Raw genomic sequence first — 17,009 nt, 5'->3', positions numbered from 1 at the left:
AAAACTTTTTTACTTTAAATTTTATTATGTTATATGTTAACAGATAACACTAAATTCACATTAAATCTTGGGTTTAAATATCCTTCCGATTTCAAACATATTTGAGGATTTGCTTAACAATAAAGCAAATTTTTAAAGTAGTAGCTTTATAAGCATTACCACCGGAAAGAAAAGCATTCGATTTATATTTAATAGAATTTACATTGGCTTTATCTTTGAAGTTTGTATTGAGTATTCTTTAAAGTTAAGACATATTTAGATCCAAGATATTTTAAGACTTTAAAATATGAATTAAAAAATCATTGTCAATCTATAATTGTTGACGTTTGTAAAATTGTTAGATTTTTTAACCTTCGCTTTTAATAATGTTTTCATCCTTATCCGAAATATCACCAAATCTTGTTATTTGTTTAAATTTATTTACCTTCTCATCTATTTTACTTCATATAGGAGAACAAAGTACTTTTGATGTTAACACCTTCTACATCACACAAACAAACACACACACACAAACCTGGAGGCTGACAAAATAATTTGTGTTATGTTATTACTACATTGTGACAACCCCTTCAAGTTCTACTTTTTATATGTTCTAGCGGCTGCGACCCATGATCTTGAGGCTCTCTATCCGAAAGGGGGGAGGGGGGCAGGTAGCGAAAATTATGTGTAGCTTTAGATCAGTAGTTATCAAAATCTTAACAGACAGACGAAAAACATTACTAACTTAAAACATAAGCTAACACTTATTGTTTTAGTAAAAAAGTTATTAAAGTTTAGTTCTCTGATTTAGTTAGTTCTGTGGTTTTTATTGTGCTCTTTCATAAAATATTTCTTTCAATTTCAATAATCAAATCTATTAGAAAAAAGATTCACAGAATCAAAATTTATCTTTGATTTGAGTTCTATGATTATATAAAAGAATATTTTAGAGGTGGAACATATTTGATTATTCTAGCACCCTTACTTATCCATGCTCACATATATTTACTACATATCATAAATATTAAATTTTTAATATAGAAATATGGAAGTAAATATGCAGATTTAGTTTCACCACTCAAATTATTTTTAGTTGGGGGATACAAGAATGTATTTTAATATATTTAGCAAAATTTGGCTGCAGATGCAGTTGAATCAATTTTGGTGGCTGCAACTGTGAGTGGCTATGGCTGAGGTAGCTTCGTGGCCTATGTGAGTCTGAATGAAAATTCGGAGGCTGTGCTTGAGGTTAACCGTTAATTGGGTGGCTATGAAAGCTGCGCAGCTGACTTATGAAGCTTATTTAAGCCTTAAAGCGGATGGAGGATTTAGCAGACACTGACAAGTCCAAGAAAAAAAAAGATTTTATTTATTTAAATCTCCCTGGCTTTAGAGTAAGATAAGATTATGATATTTATAATTTGCTTGCATCTTTGATGTTTGCAAAGCATTTGATTCATTAAACTAAGAAAGATTCTTCATAGCTAAACAAACTTTAGAAAAACAACTGCAGATAAGTTTTGCTTTCAATATGTAAACCTATCCTAAGAGTATTTACTTTTAATTTTCTTAGTTCAGTCCATTTGCAAGATATATATACCCACTATTTGTATATAATGAGTAAACTTAAACACTCCAAAACACGAATACAAGAGAAATGGCATCTCAACAATATATTTTTGAGCTTTGGGTTAATATATACATGTCTATGTGCACGTCATTATATTACTATTTATAAAAAATAGTCTAGTCATTAAAATAGTTTTTAAAGCGAAGCAACTCTATAATTGTTTGTCATTACGTCCATAAAAGCATGTAATATGTACTGCACTGTTTAACTTCTCCCCTCTAAACAAACTCTAACTCTAATGAATGATGCTTCTTATTCATAAGACATATGATAAAAAAAGAACATTTACAGTATATAGCTTTTATATAACTAATGTTATCCCTTTCTTATGCCCATCTTTATTTGTGTTTACACTCAAATTTTGTTCAATTAGTTACTCCCAAAAAGTATTTATGATATGTCATAATTTTTTTTCGAGTGTGATATCCCTTTGTACTGTGAGAGTAACTCTGGTACAAGTGGAAAACAAAGTTGTGCTGTCAAGAATACAAAACTAAGAAATTTAGCATCTCTGTCTCAAATAGATAGATAGATTTTAATACAAGGACAATTATGTTCATTATTTAGATATGCAAAGATGACTGGGAAGTTTCTAATCATACTTAAAAAACAAGAAAGGCTTTGTTAGGTAATATCCGCTTCTTATAAGTTACGGCGATAAAAGATTGAACAACGATATTTAAATTTTAAGAGCATGTTTTTTAATCCATTACATTTTAAAATACTTATAAATGTTAAGGATTACATATTTATTGATATTTCAGAATTTCTAACAGATCAAATTAAAAGAAAAATTAAACACTAAGTTCAGACATATTTAATGGCTAAGTAATGAAAAATATATTGCAGGAAGCTCAAAAGTATTAAGAAGTTTTTGGGCTTTGCATTCTAACTGAGTCAAGCAGAAGGGAATAAAAAATATTTACTTCTTAGAAAAAATATAATCAGAACCTCGTTTTATTATAATGTTGGTAATTAAAACTGATTCAACTGGTTTGCTGGGGATGTTTAAATTAAATTTGCAAAGTGCCATAACTTTAAATTGTTTTATTTAGTGGCTGGTAAATTTTTTTAAAGGGTTTTTATTGTCCTTCCCTTCCCTGGAAATAAGTAAAAGTGTTTTGCAAAATTTTCAACTGAGATTATGTTTTTATTACCATTAACAGGAGAGAGCGACCAAATTGTAATAGCCCATTTTTTCTTAATGGACCCATCGACCTCCATCACATTTTTTTGGCGTTAACAATTTAGAATTTTTTTTTCAATTTTGAAAAAACACCCCCCTTCCCCCCCCCCCCCGAAAAAACTAAGACACTGTCCGAAACGATATTTTTTTACAATTAGGTTAGGTTAAGTTAAAGGCTAGTGGGCCGAGCGCCGCGGCCAGTAAATTGTAAATGGAAAAAAACCTTAATTAATAAGAAAGTGGAGAGTCGATTTAGTCTTTATGGGCGTATCTATAGACATATAGTCTAAAGTATACCTTTATCAAGGATCTACAAGTGACCATCTTAAAGTTTGACATATGAACATACTCAACTAACTCTGGTAGATATGCAACTAAGACTAAAAAATGTTGGAACAATTTGTATGGCCAACTAGACGAAGTGAGTTTTCTGCGAAGCAAATGTTTCCAGCGAGACAAAGCTCAATACAAAACAATTTTTATTTTAACCCATAAACATTGCAACATTAACAGACATATAAGCAAAGTGGTAGGTTGTTTTGTGATATATCTATTTGTCTAAAAAACAGTTGAACAAGTTTAGATTTTTTCAGTGTAAGATTTGTTTTGATTCAGATAAGTTTTATAATTATTTGATTGACTAAATTTCTTAATGGTATGATGGTGTGATGTATAGTCCCTTTCTTCCTGACTTAAGAGCAATGCATGTATTATATAGTTTAGCTTTTAGTTCTGGTATCCACGGTTTCGGAGCAAGTCATTGCTCTGCAACAGGATACGAACATAAAAGTGAACAGTTGTCTTAATATTAATGTTATTATTGTATGTTAACCTTGTATTGAATTAATACACTTTATAAGAATATTTAGCTGTTTGTTCTTGCTATTACTATACGTCATTTTGGCGCAGTAGTGTAGTACGAATCTATAGCTCAGATTTTCTTTTAATTGTATTATTTCTTTTCTTTTTAGTTTGTTCAGGTATTTTTTGTGTTGAGCGATGGGATTGACCATTGAAGAGTGGAGGAAGTTGTCTCAGGATGAGAAGGATTTGCATTTGGTTAATGAGATCCATGCTCTTGGGACTAGAATTGATAATGTGGCGGCGGAGCTGGGTGGGCGTATAGCGCCACTGGAGACGAAAATTCAAGAGTTGACGGATAATGTTGATACTAATGTTGCTGCGGTTACTGGACTGGCTACTCGGATGGACGATTTGGAAGATCGTCTTAATAAGGTGGTGGAGCCTAGTGTTGATAATGATATCAAGACTGAGAATGTGACCGTTGAGAATGAGTTTATGACTGGCCAGCAGCGAATTCTTGAAAAGATTGCCCAGCAGAATAGTTTGAATGACCAGCAGAATGGTTCGAATACCCAGCAGAATGGGTCGAATAACCAGCAGAATACCCAGCAGAATGGGTCGAATAACCAGCAGAATGGTTTAAATAACTCTATGCCGTGGCAGAGGACGGCTGGTGGATCTGGAGGATTTGGAGGATCAGAAGAGAAGCCTAAATTGTTTGCTGGTGGTTCTCGACCTATTTTTGGTGGTATGCAGGGAAATGAAGATAAGATCATAAAACTTTGGGAATTGTCTAGAGTTGATGCTGTGGATAATATCTATAATGGAGTTCTCATGTGGTGGCCAGCCCTTTCTGAGGTTGATGCGGAGGATTTTAATACGCTCAATTTTTTTTGAAGCTGGACTGAGTGATTCGCAGGTTAGTTGGTGTAAATCTCTTGTTTATGTACCAGATAGATCTCTGTATGTTTCGCAGGGGGAGGAGAATGTGCATAGGTACAATGAAACGTGTGCTAAACTTGATGATCAGTTCAGAAAAAATGCGCCTGAATTTGCAGTTGACGATGATGTGATTTTCTTTGATGATTATTTGGAGAGATTTTGGATGACTACTAGACGTTATCATATGACTAATCATCAAGTGTGTAAGGAAATTTTGTTTGATAAATGTGTGGGTGTAAGAACCGCTTGTGGTTATACACTAAAACCTGCTGACATGGAGAATAGACAATTAACATTAAAGGGGTACTTGTGTAAGATGCGGGAGACATTTTTACCACCCGACATGAAAAATGTGTGTAAAGATGCGTATTTGAGTGTTAAGCAACATGAGAATGATAAGATTGATGCATTTTTTGATAAGATACTATCTTTCTGGAAACGTGCGTATCCGAAACCAACTGATGATATGTTTATGGATTTCTATTCTCAAGTGTGTAATGTGGTTTTATCTCCACTTTTGGCTAATCAGATGCGTCAATTTGCATTGGATTTGGAGCGTGACGGACAAGTGCGAATGATAACGAAGTTTCGGACAGAGTTAATAGTTAAAGCACAATTGATTGTTAAAGGGCTACAATTTAATCAAATTTCAGGGTCAATGGCTAGAGGATGTACAACAAACCAGATGGCTTTGGCTAAGACGATGGTTGGTGGCGTTGGTTCCAAGTCAAATCCTGTAACTATTGATCAGGTTAGTGATGAAGATAATTTGTCATATGAAATAAATCAATGTGAAATTGATTTAGCTGATGAATTTGGTGGACCAGCTGAACTTATTCCTTTAATTGGCGCAATTCAAGGTGGTTTTATTTGTTATTATTGCAACAGAAAGGGTCACATGATGAGGGATTGTTTTGATATTAGAGATAAAAAGTTGCCTAATTCTAAAGGAAAATACTTTTTGCGGTGGGGAAACAAGCCTTTTGTTCCTTATAAGACGGGGCAAAAGAGTTTTAAAAAGAATGAAAATAGTTTGGATAAAAAGAAATTGGTTGGTGAAATTGAAGGAGAGGTGAATGAAGGGGAGGATACGAAGGAAGTGGCGCATGTCGATGGTTTAGGGGCAAGCGATTATGAAGACGACCTTGTAGCGGAAGTCGAGGCATGGAATAATGCTATTATAGATGACATTTTATGGTTTTAATGTTTTGAATGTATTATAATCATAAAACCTTATTCCATTTTCTACTTGTTACGCGGCATTGTTTTGATTTATGCGCATTGTAAATAAACAACAACAAAACAAAATTAATGATAAAGAGTGAACGAAGCAACTCTAATTTTGTGATAATTTATTTTGATGGTTTATTTTGAATTATGAAAAGATAACATATTGTTTATAAGCCTATATGAAATTACGAGATTATGTTATAATGGAAATCAAAATAATTAATTTAGTTTTTGATTATGTTTTGTTGAAATTATGAAAATTCATTTTTGTTTCAGACTGTTGTGGAGTCTAACAGGGATAAGAATAATAAAAAGTGAAAATGAAAAATGAATTAGGAATACAATTTTGTAAAATTGCTATTGAAAAATATTAAATTGAATTTTAAATTGAATTAAATTTGATAAAAATGTGAAATTAGATATTTGAAAAGTATTAAATTTTGATGAAATGTGGAAAATTGTTTTAAAAGATGAGTCAGTTATTGTGATTTAAAGTATTCGATTTTAAAACAATTATATTGCGATTTAGTGATGTTGATTCAGCAAAATTTTTAATGAAGTTTAGAATTTCATGAAGCAAAATTGTTATAATGCATTAGATATAATCGTGGAGAAGTCTCTTTCTATGAAGGAAGGGAGGGGCTGTCTCTCAGAGTTGGTATGCGCAGATATGGGGGAGCTGTCTCTTTTGTTTGAGAGAAAGGGGGAGTGACCATATTTGCAAAGAATATTGCACTACCTCTCAGAGTTGGTATGCGCAGATATGGGGGAGCTGTCTCTTTTGTTTGAGAGAAAGGGGGAGTGACCATATTTGCAAAGAAATTTGCACTGTCTCTCAGAGCTGGTATGCGCAATATGGGGCGGTGTATAGAGGTAGCTGAAATGATTATCGGGCCTGGAGCGCGCCATGCGCATAAAGTTGAGCTGCGCAGAGAAGCAAAGCTGCGCAAGAAAGTGCTCTCAGGTATTGAGATATATAGTTAGTTGAATTTCAACTTTTAAACCTTTTATACATCTCAGTTTAATCTGACAATAATAGTTTTGTTAGGTAATATTTTATTGAATTTCAAAGAATTGAACTTATGGTATTTGGAAATATTAATTTGCTTGGTGATTGATAATGTTTGATCATGTCATATTTCTTAATACAACTTCTTTTATTGTGTTACAAGTTATTGGTTCAGTGAAACATTTATTTATGGCATCTAAAATCATTGTATTTATTTTAGATTGGCTGAGACGAGTGTTTTTGTTGATTGGGAGATACTGTCATCATTATTTATTTGATGGTGAGTTGTTATGATTTCATGTTGTTACCATTTGATTACCATTATATATATATTGCTGTTCGAAAAATAGTCTTGTAAATTTGTTATATATATATATTAATATCAATATTAATTTTTATGTACAGTGATTTTCCATCAATTGGCATCTAAAATTTTGTAATATTTTAGATTGGTCGGAGAGAAGTTTACTGATTGTGGATTAACAAATAGTTTGGGGAGTTTCTGTTGGACGGAGAATTTCTGTTGTTGATTGTGGATTAAGAATTTTTGGACGTTTCTGTTGGTGGATGAAATATTGTCGGTGAGTGAATTGTTTTATTCAGTTCTTTTGTTATTGTTATTTGTTGTAGATAGATAGATAGTTATTTGATAGACAATTGGATAGTTACAACCTCATAACTGTTGGTGTGAGTTAGATAGCTGTTTTATAAGTTTCATGAAGATTCTGAGATGGCGGCTGGAGCGGCTGAAGTCTATGTTCCAACAAAGATTGGTGGCATGGAGATCCTGACCTTAATTGATAGCGGCAATGCAAGAGGCTGCCTGATATCTCAAGTGTTGGCTAGAAAGCTTGATTGTGTGATTGAAGAAACGGATTCGAAAGCAACAGGCGTGCAGGGTTCCAGCATCAAGATTGATGGTGTTGTTCGGAATGTTGAATTTCAGATTGGAGGTCACAGTTTTCGAGAAGATTGTTTTGTTATTTCCAACATGACTGTACCTATGAACCTAGGCAGTTATTGGTTGAACAAAAATAACGTGAAGACGATATTTGCCAAAGACGGCAACAGGATTGAGATGCATGGAATCAGTGTGAATTTAGTAGCTAAACGGAAAATTGTAGTGAAGAATTTGGTTCATACAGTTTTGGAGAAAATGGAGAAAGCAAGAACTAAGAAACCTGAGATTAATGTAGCTGAGTTACAAGACCAAAAATGGATTTGTTCATTGAAAAATCGAATAGAAATTCCTGCATTGAGTACAGTGCTGGTAGAAGTTTCAACTAAAGGAAATATGCCTGAAGGACAGTTGTGTTATATAGCTCCTAGACAAGGTTACTGTAGCCGAAACAACTTGTTGATAAACGAAGGAATTACTGAGGTGGGAAAGAACGGTAAAATTATGACTAAAATCACGAATTTTGAAACTGTTACGAAATCTGTTCCTGCTGGTACTTTGGTTGGAAATTTGTTTGTGGCGGAGAAGATAGCAATGCTGCAAGAGAACAGGGTTAAAGAAGATGTGTCAACAACATTAAAGAAGATTCGTTTTATTAAAGATAAATTGAAGTTAGATAAAGTTCCGTTTTTAAAGGATAATGTTTCTTTGAAAGGAAGGATAGTTGGTTTGTTTTTAAAGAATTTCAAGGCATTATCGATTGATCCTACGGATATTGGATCTTGTACTTTGGAGGAGTATGATATTCAGTTGGTTCCTGGAGCTCAACCTTTCAAGAATAGGATGATTAGACTCAATCCTCATCATGCAGAGAAACTAAAAGAACAGATTGATTTATGGTTGGAAACAGATGTGATAGAAGAATGTAATTCACCGTTTAATTCTGGAATTTTTGCTGTTAAGAAGAAGGTTGGAAATACTAACGAGGTGAAAGTTCGTTTTGTCCTGGACTACCGCTCATTAAATGAGATAACTGAGAAGATCTGTTACCCTTTGCCTAACATTGGTGAGCTATTTGACAAACTTGGAGGAAAGAAGATTTTTACGTCTATTGACCTAACTTCAGCATATAATTCAATGCATTTGAAGGAATCTGTCAGGAAATATACAGCATTTTGTTCTAATGGACGGCAATATTGCTTCAAGAGGCTTCCGTTTGGATTGACCAATGCTCCAAGTGCATTTGTAAAGTTGATGGATAGAGTAATGGATTTGAGTCCTGAATTAAGGGCATTTTGCCTAGTTTACTTGGACGATGTTCTTGTATATAGTATGAATGTGGAGGAACATCTGGAACATTTGAATATTCTACTACGAACATTCTGTGAAGCAGGCCTCAAGATTAATCTTGGAAAATGTACATTGTTTGCAGAGGAAGTGAAATTTCTGGGCCATATTATAAATGCAGAAGGCATATTTATGGACCAAGCATATATTGAAAAGATTAAGAATTGGCCAGTACCTGAAACAGGTAAAGATATTCAAAGATTTACTGGTTTCATAAATTATTATGGTTCATATTTCAAGAATTTTTCTGATATTACAGCACCATTGAACAAATTTAGAAACAGTAGTAAAATAGAATGGGATGAAAAAAGTATGGAAGCTTTTACAAAGACTAGAGAATTGTTCTGTAAAGAAATAAGTAAATCGTTTCCGGATTGGAGAATGGAGGCTGAACCATTTGTGTTGGATACAGATTGGTCATCTACAGCTATGTCTGCGGTGTTAAGTCAAAAACAAAATGGACAAGAGAAGATGATATCGTGTTGGTCACGTGTTTGTTCAACTCATGAAGCCAATTATGCAGCACATAAAGGAGAATTATGTGCATTAAGCTTTATAAGTTTTCTAAAATTTTCTGATTTCTTTATGGTTAGGGTCAAAAACATAATCAACATAGGTATCTAACAACCTCTATGAAGAGTTTTAAGCCCTAATTTCAATATCGGCAAGCGGAAATGGCTCCAAAAATACCCTAGGAAATGTGAAAAATTAAGAAATTCAGTACATTTTAGATTTTATTAATATATGATTAGATTTAAACAATCAATGTTAAAAGAATATTAAACTGTCATTCAAAACAATATTTCATGCCAAATGTCATTCAACAATTAAATAAATTATATTTTCTTTTATCACAAAAACAATTTTCAGGTGCTCTTTATTAATAGAAAAAGTCCATCTAACCGTCAATTTTATTACCTTTAAAAAAAAAAAAAATTTTCAGCAAATTTTAGTCTAAAAAATAACAAGCTTTTTTGTCTGTAGCAAAGAATCTTTCCAACAGCTGAACCAATATGGTTCTCCTTAACAGTTAAGCTTCTTATAGGTCCCGGGAAGGTTTTAACTATTTTGTGGTAGGTTAACTCAACCCTCCTAATACAAATTTAACCCCCCCCCCCCAATAAGAAAAAAAAATACTTTTCTTTTTAAATCTTAAAATAAAAATGGTAGGGAGGGTCAACCCCCCCCCCCCCCACTCATGTTTCCCTAGAGGCCTCTAGGGGCGTAGCCGCTAGTATTTAGGTAAATTAATAAGAATGGTGCTAAAAACAATTAAAATTATTTCTTTAGCTGCACTACTTTGGATATTAACGTCCCACATCATGAAATGAAAGTATTATATTAATCAAATGATAAAGGACAATTCAGATTGGTAGGTAGGCGAAGCTTTTTAATAATTAGAGTCAGTCCGTCTGAATGTCTGTCCATCACGGTTGGTAAAATCCGTATAGACTTACAAGTTAATGTTCTATTAATTATGTTCTGACACCTCTACAAGAGTTATTGTTCGTTTGTCCTTATTTCTAATTTTAGAGCTATCTGTGTCACTTTGATCATTGTCACTTAGGTCACTTAACTATTTTCTTTTTTAATTAACCTCTTTAGTTATTTTTTTCTTTATAATAGATTCAACCCTCTTAGTTTCTTTAATGTCCACAGTTCCGAAGCACAGATCACTAGGGGGACCATTTGGATGTAAGATCTTCTTCATGTATTCAGTATCAGAACTTGGAATCTAAAAAGTAAAACTATTAAAATTTTCCATAGAATTTAGGTATGCAATCGGTTTCTTTAATAAAGTACAGTCTTAAACTAGTATTGAAATTATTATATTGCATTGTTTTGCATAATTTCTTTGACATTGACATATAAATTTATGCAAAACCTCAATGATGACACACAAAATTAACCCCTCTGTAAATAACTATAAGTAGTTGAAATGTTTGGACACTATACTTAAAGACAAAACAATAAAAATCTTATAAAAGTTAAAAATAACGAATATGAAAACGTTATTATAAAACTTTGGGGACTAGTGAAATAAACTGCAAATGTCCTCTCCCCCCTGACTGGAAATAGTTTTTTTATTAGATGCTAATTCTCTGCAATGCTTGTTTGAGAAAGGTTCAAGGATAGGGAATAGTTTAAACTTAAAGCAACTTTTCTCGCACAAGATTTAACTTTTTAAAAAGTTTATTAATTAATTTTCTAACCTTACTGTCGGCTGGACAATTGCATGCAACATGAGAGTGTTGTTCAGCTGGACACTTAGCTGTTGGCTTACTGAAATATAAAAAATATTCATTTTATTATCAAATTAATCCTTGTTTTAATTAACAAACTTATGATTTAAATAGGTAAGTAATAGAATATTAAGAGAGTAATTATTTGTTGCATAGTAATATAGACAACTTTCCAAGGAAATACAGTGGATATTAATTGGTCTCGAAGCTAATAGCTATATTGGAATAGTTATTTTTTACATTGTAACTTTTAAATTTGTAGAAAACTAAAAACAATAGATGCTAGACATAATTTTTTAGTATAGCTTAAAACCGGATATTAATCAGTTTTGAAGCGATACTAGAATAATGTTTTTAATTTTTCCTACCTCCAAATTATCTCTGGGAGACCACAAGAACATGTAGTTACTTTAAACACTTGTATAAGTTGGGCATCGACAGCTGCAATCTTTTTTTTGTTGCTTTCTTAAATCGGCAGCATTTCACATCACTTAAGAAATTACATAAAGAAAGAACAATGTTTTTTTTTCAGATTTTAGTGGTAGATTATTGTGTACTTTACTCCATTTTTCCATAATATCGGGGATAACATAATTTTTAACAATATTACGTTCATTCAAATTTGGATTTTGATAATAGTTTGAAAGTTTCAAAATTTCACTAAACGTAGGAGGCCTAGTATTCTTTAATTTTTCACCAATTGGGTTATATTTGGAACACTTATCTCGAGTTTTCGTTTTCACTATTTTATATGAAGATAATTAACATTTATTTGTTTGTTTTAAATGTTTATAATTCACAATAATGGATTGTTTTGCTTCCGTTGTTTGGTGCTGATTTGAATGTTGTTGTTTTTCTCTGTCTTTGTCTGCTAGCGTTAGCGCATTTCAACCAATCAGAAAGCGCCAATTGTATGTAGAATTGTATGCGCCAATAAGAAGTCATAAGGATAATATAAATGTCGTCTTTGGTAAAAAAAAAATAATGCAAGATTTTTTTCAAATTTTGTCTTTTCATTTGCATTTCCGGGCCTTTAAAAGGTCAAAAATAAAAAACCTAAAAATACAAACATTTTTTTTTATTATCTTGATTATGTTTTTCACCCTAACCCTTTGAAACTTAAAAACTTATATATCTTAATGTGCATTAGTAAATGCTGTTGAAAGATTTGAATGTTATTTGAGACACAAGAAGTTTATCGTGAGAACTGATTCAGCTGCACTGAAACATCTATCTACTTGGAGGCAGAACGGATATTTTGTTGGTCTCACCATAAGGTGGATAAATTTTTTATCCACCTTCAGTTATGAGGTTGTACATAGGCAGGGCAAGATGCATACTAATGTTGATATATTGTCACGTACTGCATTAAAGGATAGTAAAGATAGGATATCTAAATTATCGACAGACGAACAAGGAGAGTTAATATTGGATACTGTATATCAATTGGAAGATCCTAAATTATGTCTTATTGCAGGAATTGGAGCAGAGACGGCCAGTCAAATATCATCCAGATTGAAGGCGAGAGAATTTAGTCGTAGCCTGGAGAAGGATCCTGTTTTAGTTGAGGTGAGGAAATTTATTGTAAATAATGTCAAACCTACGTCCAGAGAATTGTCTCAAATGCCTTATCGTGGTAAACAAATATTAAGATTTTTTGAACATCTGAGTTATAAGGATGGTTTAATTATCCTGACTTCACCTATGCGGCTTCAGAAAGAATTTCAATTTATTGAACGGGTAGTGGTACCTATTGGAATGTACAATAAAGTTTTCTTGTTAGCTCATGCAGATGTTACAGCGGGGCATAGGGGTTATTTGGAAACTTTGAGCAGGATTAATCGTCACTTCATTTTTCCCTATGTATCTAAATATGTAGCGGCGGCAGTTGCAAATTGTGTCATTTGTTTGAATAGACGTAAAAAACCTAAACATAATCATAATATAGAATTTTCTCCTTTGGCTGGGGAAGCTATGGCAGAGTTAGCCATAGATGCTTTAGGTCCTTTGAATGAGTGTGAATATAATGGAGTCATTTGTAAGCACATTTTAATAGTAGTTGACAGTTGTACTAGATATGTGTGGTTGTTTGCTATTGAGGATGTTAAAGCTGAAACAATTATTGAATGTCTGAAGTTTAATTTATTTTCTGTTTGGGGACTATGCGAGCGAATTAGGACTGACAATGCACAAAGCTTCAAATCAAAAGTTTTTAGGGAAGTTTGTTTAAGGTTGGGAATTGAACAAATTTTTATCCCTCCAAGATCAGCAAATTCAAATTACAGTGAAAGATACAACCAATCGGTGTATTCGTTTCTTAAGACTGATTTGCGTTTTCAAGATGGAGATTGGGCTTATAAACTTAAAGCTACACAATTTTGTATGAACACTTCTTTCAATCGGAGGTTAGGATGTTCCCCGTATTTTAAGATGTTTCTAAGAAACCCTAAGCTTCCACTTGACTCATTTGACCCGTTAACACGCTCGAAAATTAAACATATGAATTTTTCAGAGTTATTGGAGTGCCTTGACAAGAATTGGAGGACTGGACAAGATAGAACTGAGAAGTATTTGCAGGTAGAAAATACAGAAAGGATAGGTCGGCCGGTAGCTATAAATTCCTATTGTTATATTTTTTATGACGTCACAACGATTGGTGTAGCTCGTAAACTCTGCTCGTTATGGGTGGGTCCGTGTTTAGTGACAAAAGCAATTTCTGATAGTTTATTCGAGGTTCAACCCCTAGAAAAGTGTAGATTGAAAGATAAAGGGGTGAGAATTGTACCAAGAGATAAAATATATGTTATTGAGAGTACTTTAGACTTGACTCCAGATGAAAAGATTGACTTAGTGATTACAGATGAATGTTTCTCTGTGGATAATACCTTGAAAGTAAACTATGACTTTCCCAATACTTTGAGAAATTTAACTTGTTCAGGCGTTTCTGAAGAGGAGAATAGTTGTGGCGCTAGTCCAGAGGTGGTTGGAAGGCGGAAGGATGGACAGGTAACACCAGATTTTTTGGAGAAATCTTTTTTGGGTGTTGGGTTGTCACAGCAAAGGTCAAATGTATCTCAGGATAATGAAAATTTAGATGATTTAGTTGAGGATCTTAGTGATACTTTGGAAAGTACTCATATTTCTGATAGTGTAGATTCAAATGATATGACTGACAAAACTAAGTTAGATTCTACATATTCTACTATTAGTAAGGATAGTGTTTTTCATGGAGATTATGCCTCTGATAATAGCTTAGTAGACAACAGTTTGGGTGTAGAGGATGTTAACATGGAATCTGCTAGAGAGTTAGAGTCTCGGATGAGTATTTTAGAGGACACTTTTCCAAAATTGCAAAGTAAAATTGTAAACTTGGAACAACGAAGGGGAAGTGTTAAACGAGGTAGAGATGTTGAGGAGGATGAATTAGATAGATCGTTAGATAATGCAAAATTGCAAAAAATGTCTGAGACTATTCCTGTTAAAGGTCGTCCTAAAGGTTCTACAAATGAAGTGCAATTACAAAAATTAGAAGAGGATAGACAAAACAGAGAAAAAGACAGATTAGAACGTTATTCAGTAGCCGATGTAGTAACTAGGAACCTCGCAAAATTGATTAAAAAATAATATTTGTAATAATTTGTATAATATTTGCAGGAGAAGAGATTACCACGAGAACCGTAGGGAGCGTGATGACAAGAGAGGAAGTGGCGGTGATAGACATGACCGGAATGACCGGAATGACCGCAATAGACGAGATGGAGATCGTGGTATGCGCAAGAGATCACCGGACGCTTGTAGTTCAAAGAGTGGACGTGCTGGACCAGTACCTGTGAAGAAATCCAAGGATGATAGAGGAGTCAGGTACTTGGATATTTTGTTATTTGTTGTTGTGATGCAGTTTTATTGTTTGATTGTTGTTGGTGGTATGTATACGTCACAGGATCCACGGTTAGCAGCTTATGATTGTTCTCAAATAAGTAATGTTGAACTTAGATCAGCTGCCTGTTTGCATGATAGGATGGAACCGGTTAGATCTGTGGAATTATTGGGGTTAGCAGAAACCGATTTTATATTGTCAGAAGCCATTAGTTGTGAGGTTAGACTAAAATTGGAGCGCTGGTTTTGCGGTACCGCGAGTCATGTGCACGTACTAGACGTGCCACATGAAAAACAGGTAGAGTTGAGTATGGACGAATGTAGAAGGGTTTTTCATTCTGGAAAGTATCAGCATGATGGTATTAGTTTTAAAGTAAATATAGACTTGCCAACTGTTCACAGTTTCACAGTTAATGGAACATTGTCACCTTTCTGGGATGTTGGTGGTGAAAATATTCAATGCAAGACACTGGGAATATACGCGCACAATATGTGGTTCAATTTAGGTTTTGCTGTTGGGACTTTGCATATTTTAGTAAAAAATACACCCGTTTTGATCAAGGGAAACGTTGTTATGGATTATGATAAAAAAACGATTGTGGCGAATTTTGAAGATAATCATTTGTGGGCAACATCAACTTCTCCATATTTTCCGTATGTAGTACGAAAACCGGCCAGTAATTTTAAGGTAGTTTTTCAAGATACATTCAATTTGACTACTTGGAATGAACAACTTTTTGTTTCTAACTTGGAAAGGAATATTTTAGTTAAAATTATGGGAACAGAGAAACTTACTTTGCAGCATCTGGATTTCAACATTTTTGTAACAGAATTGGAGGGTATCAGGTTTTTAGAGGAACCGAAGGCGGCTGTTAGAAGTTATTTTGGGGATTTGTTAAAACAGGAAGCTAGATTTGATTTGAATGCTATGTTTTTGGCGAGTAGAGAAAGGAATGAGAGGATGATGGAACTTTTTAGTATTTCTAGATGTGCTCAAACAGAAGTTAGGTCAAATGTACAGATGCATCATGGGTTTAGAATTATATTCCTGGGAGAAATTGCTAAGTATGAAAAGTGTACAGCGGTTGAAATTCCAGTAAAGTTAGGTGTGGATTATGGATGTGCAGTAGGACACTTGATGGTGGATTATAAAGGTGAAACAGTTGGAATACAAGAATATAGTAGAATGATTGTAGCAGTAGAGGATATAAAATTGTTAAATTGTTCGCAAAGTCCGGTATTTTTGAAGTTGACAGCTAATTTGTTCCTTGGGAATCAGGGGCAGGGACTCGAACTTCTGCATATTGCCAATGAAAAATCAGAACACGTGGGACAAAAGATTTTTCTGAACGACGAAAAGGTGTTTATTGCTGATTTTAATAAGACTATTAAATATCAGGGATTAGAGGATTTTGAGGATTTTAATGGACAAGCTTCTAAATTGGATTTTGTTGATCATAAGTTGTCATTTTTCGAACAGGTTACAGGTCCTTGGTTTGGTCTAGAACATTTGTTCAAAGATATATTACCATTGTTTGCCAAGTTTGTTTTGATTGTGTTAATGTTGTTGTTAGGTATAATTCCTATGTTGGCATTGTTGTATTGCTGTTGTTCATGGTGTCATAAAAAAAGATTTACTGAGGAAGAATTTAATGCTAGATCTTAAATGTTTATGCTGAAATTTAATTATATTGTATTTTTGCAGGTTGGTTACGGCGGCAACAATGAATCAAAAGTTATTGAGCAATGAAGAAGATGGCCGTCACAAACAATCTGACAATGAAGGAAATCAAGTCAAACCTGGTCTACCAGTATCTGCATTGGTCAGCAACTCTGCATCCCGGCTGGTGTTGGTAATGTCGCGC

At 33.6% G+C, this 17,009-nt stretch overlaps 1 long non-coding RNA gene across 1 annotated transcript; it reads right to left on the bottom strand.

Annotated features, from left to right (window-relative positions):
• Positions 1–10,283: 10,283 nt before the first annotated feature.
• On the bottom strand, positions 10,284–12,139 carry LOC145326419 (uncharacterized). The gene is made up of 3 exons (XR_013881906.1): positions 11,637–12,139; positions 11,239–11,308; positions 10,284–10,760 (listed from the first exon to the last, which is right to left on the bottom strand). It is a non-coding gene; the product is annotated as an uncharacterized LOC145326419 (long non-coding RNA).
• Between the last annotated feature and the right edge of the window lie 4,870 nt (positions 12,140–17,009).

This window comes from Acartia tonsa, chromosome 8 (genome assembly GCF_053477335.1).
Source record: "Acartia tonsa isolate MP-2025a chromosome 8, ASM5347733v1, whole genome shotgun sequence".
NCBI lineage: Eukaryota > Metazoa > Arthropoda > Copepoda > Calanoida > Acartiidae > Acartia > Acartia tonsa.
Note: the sequence above shows the minus strand (reverse complement) of the source record. Positions and strands in the feature narration are given on the sequence as shown.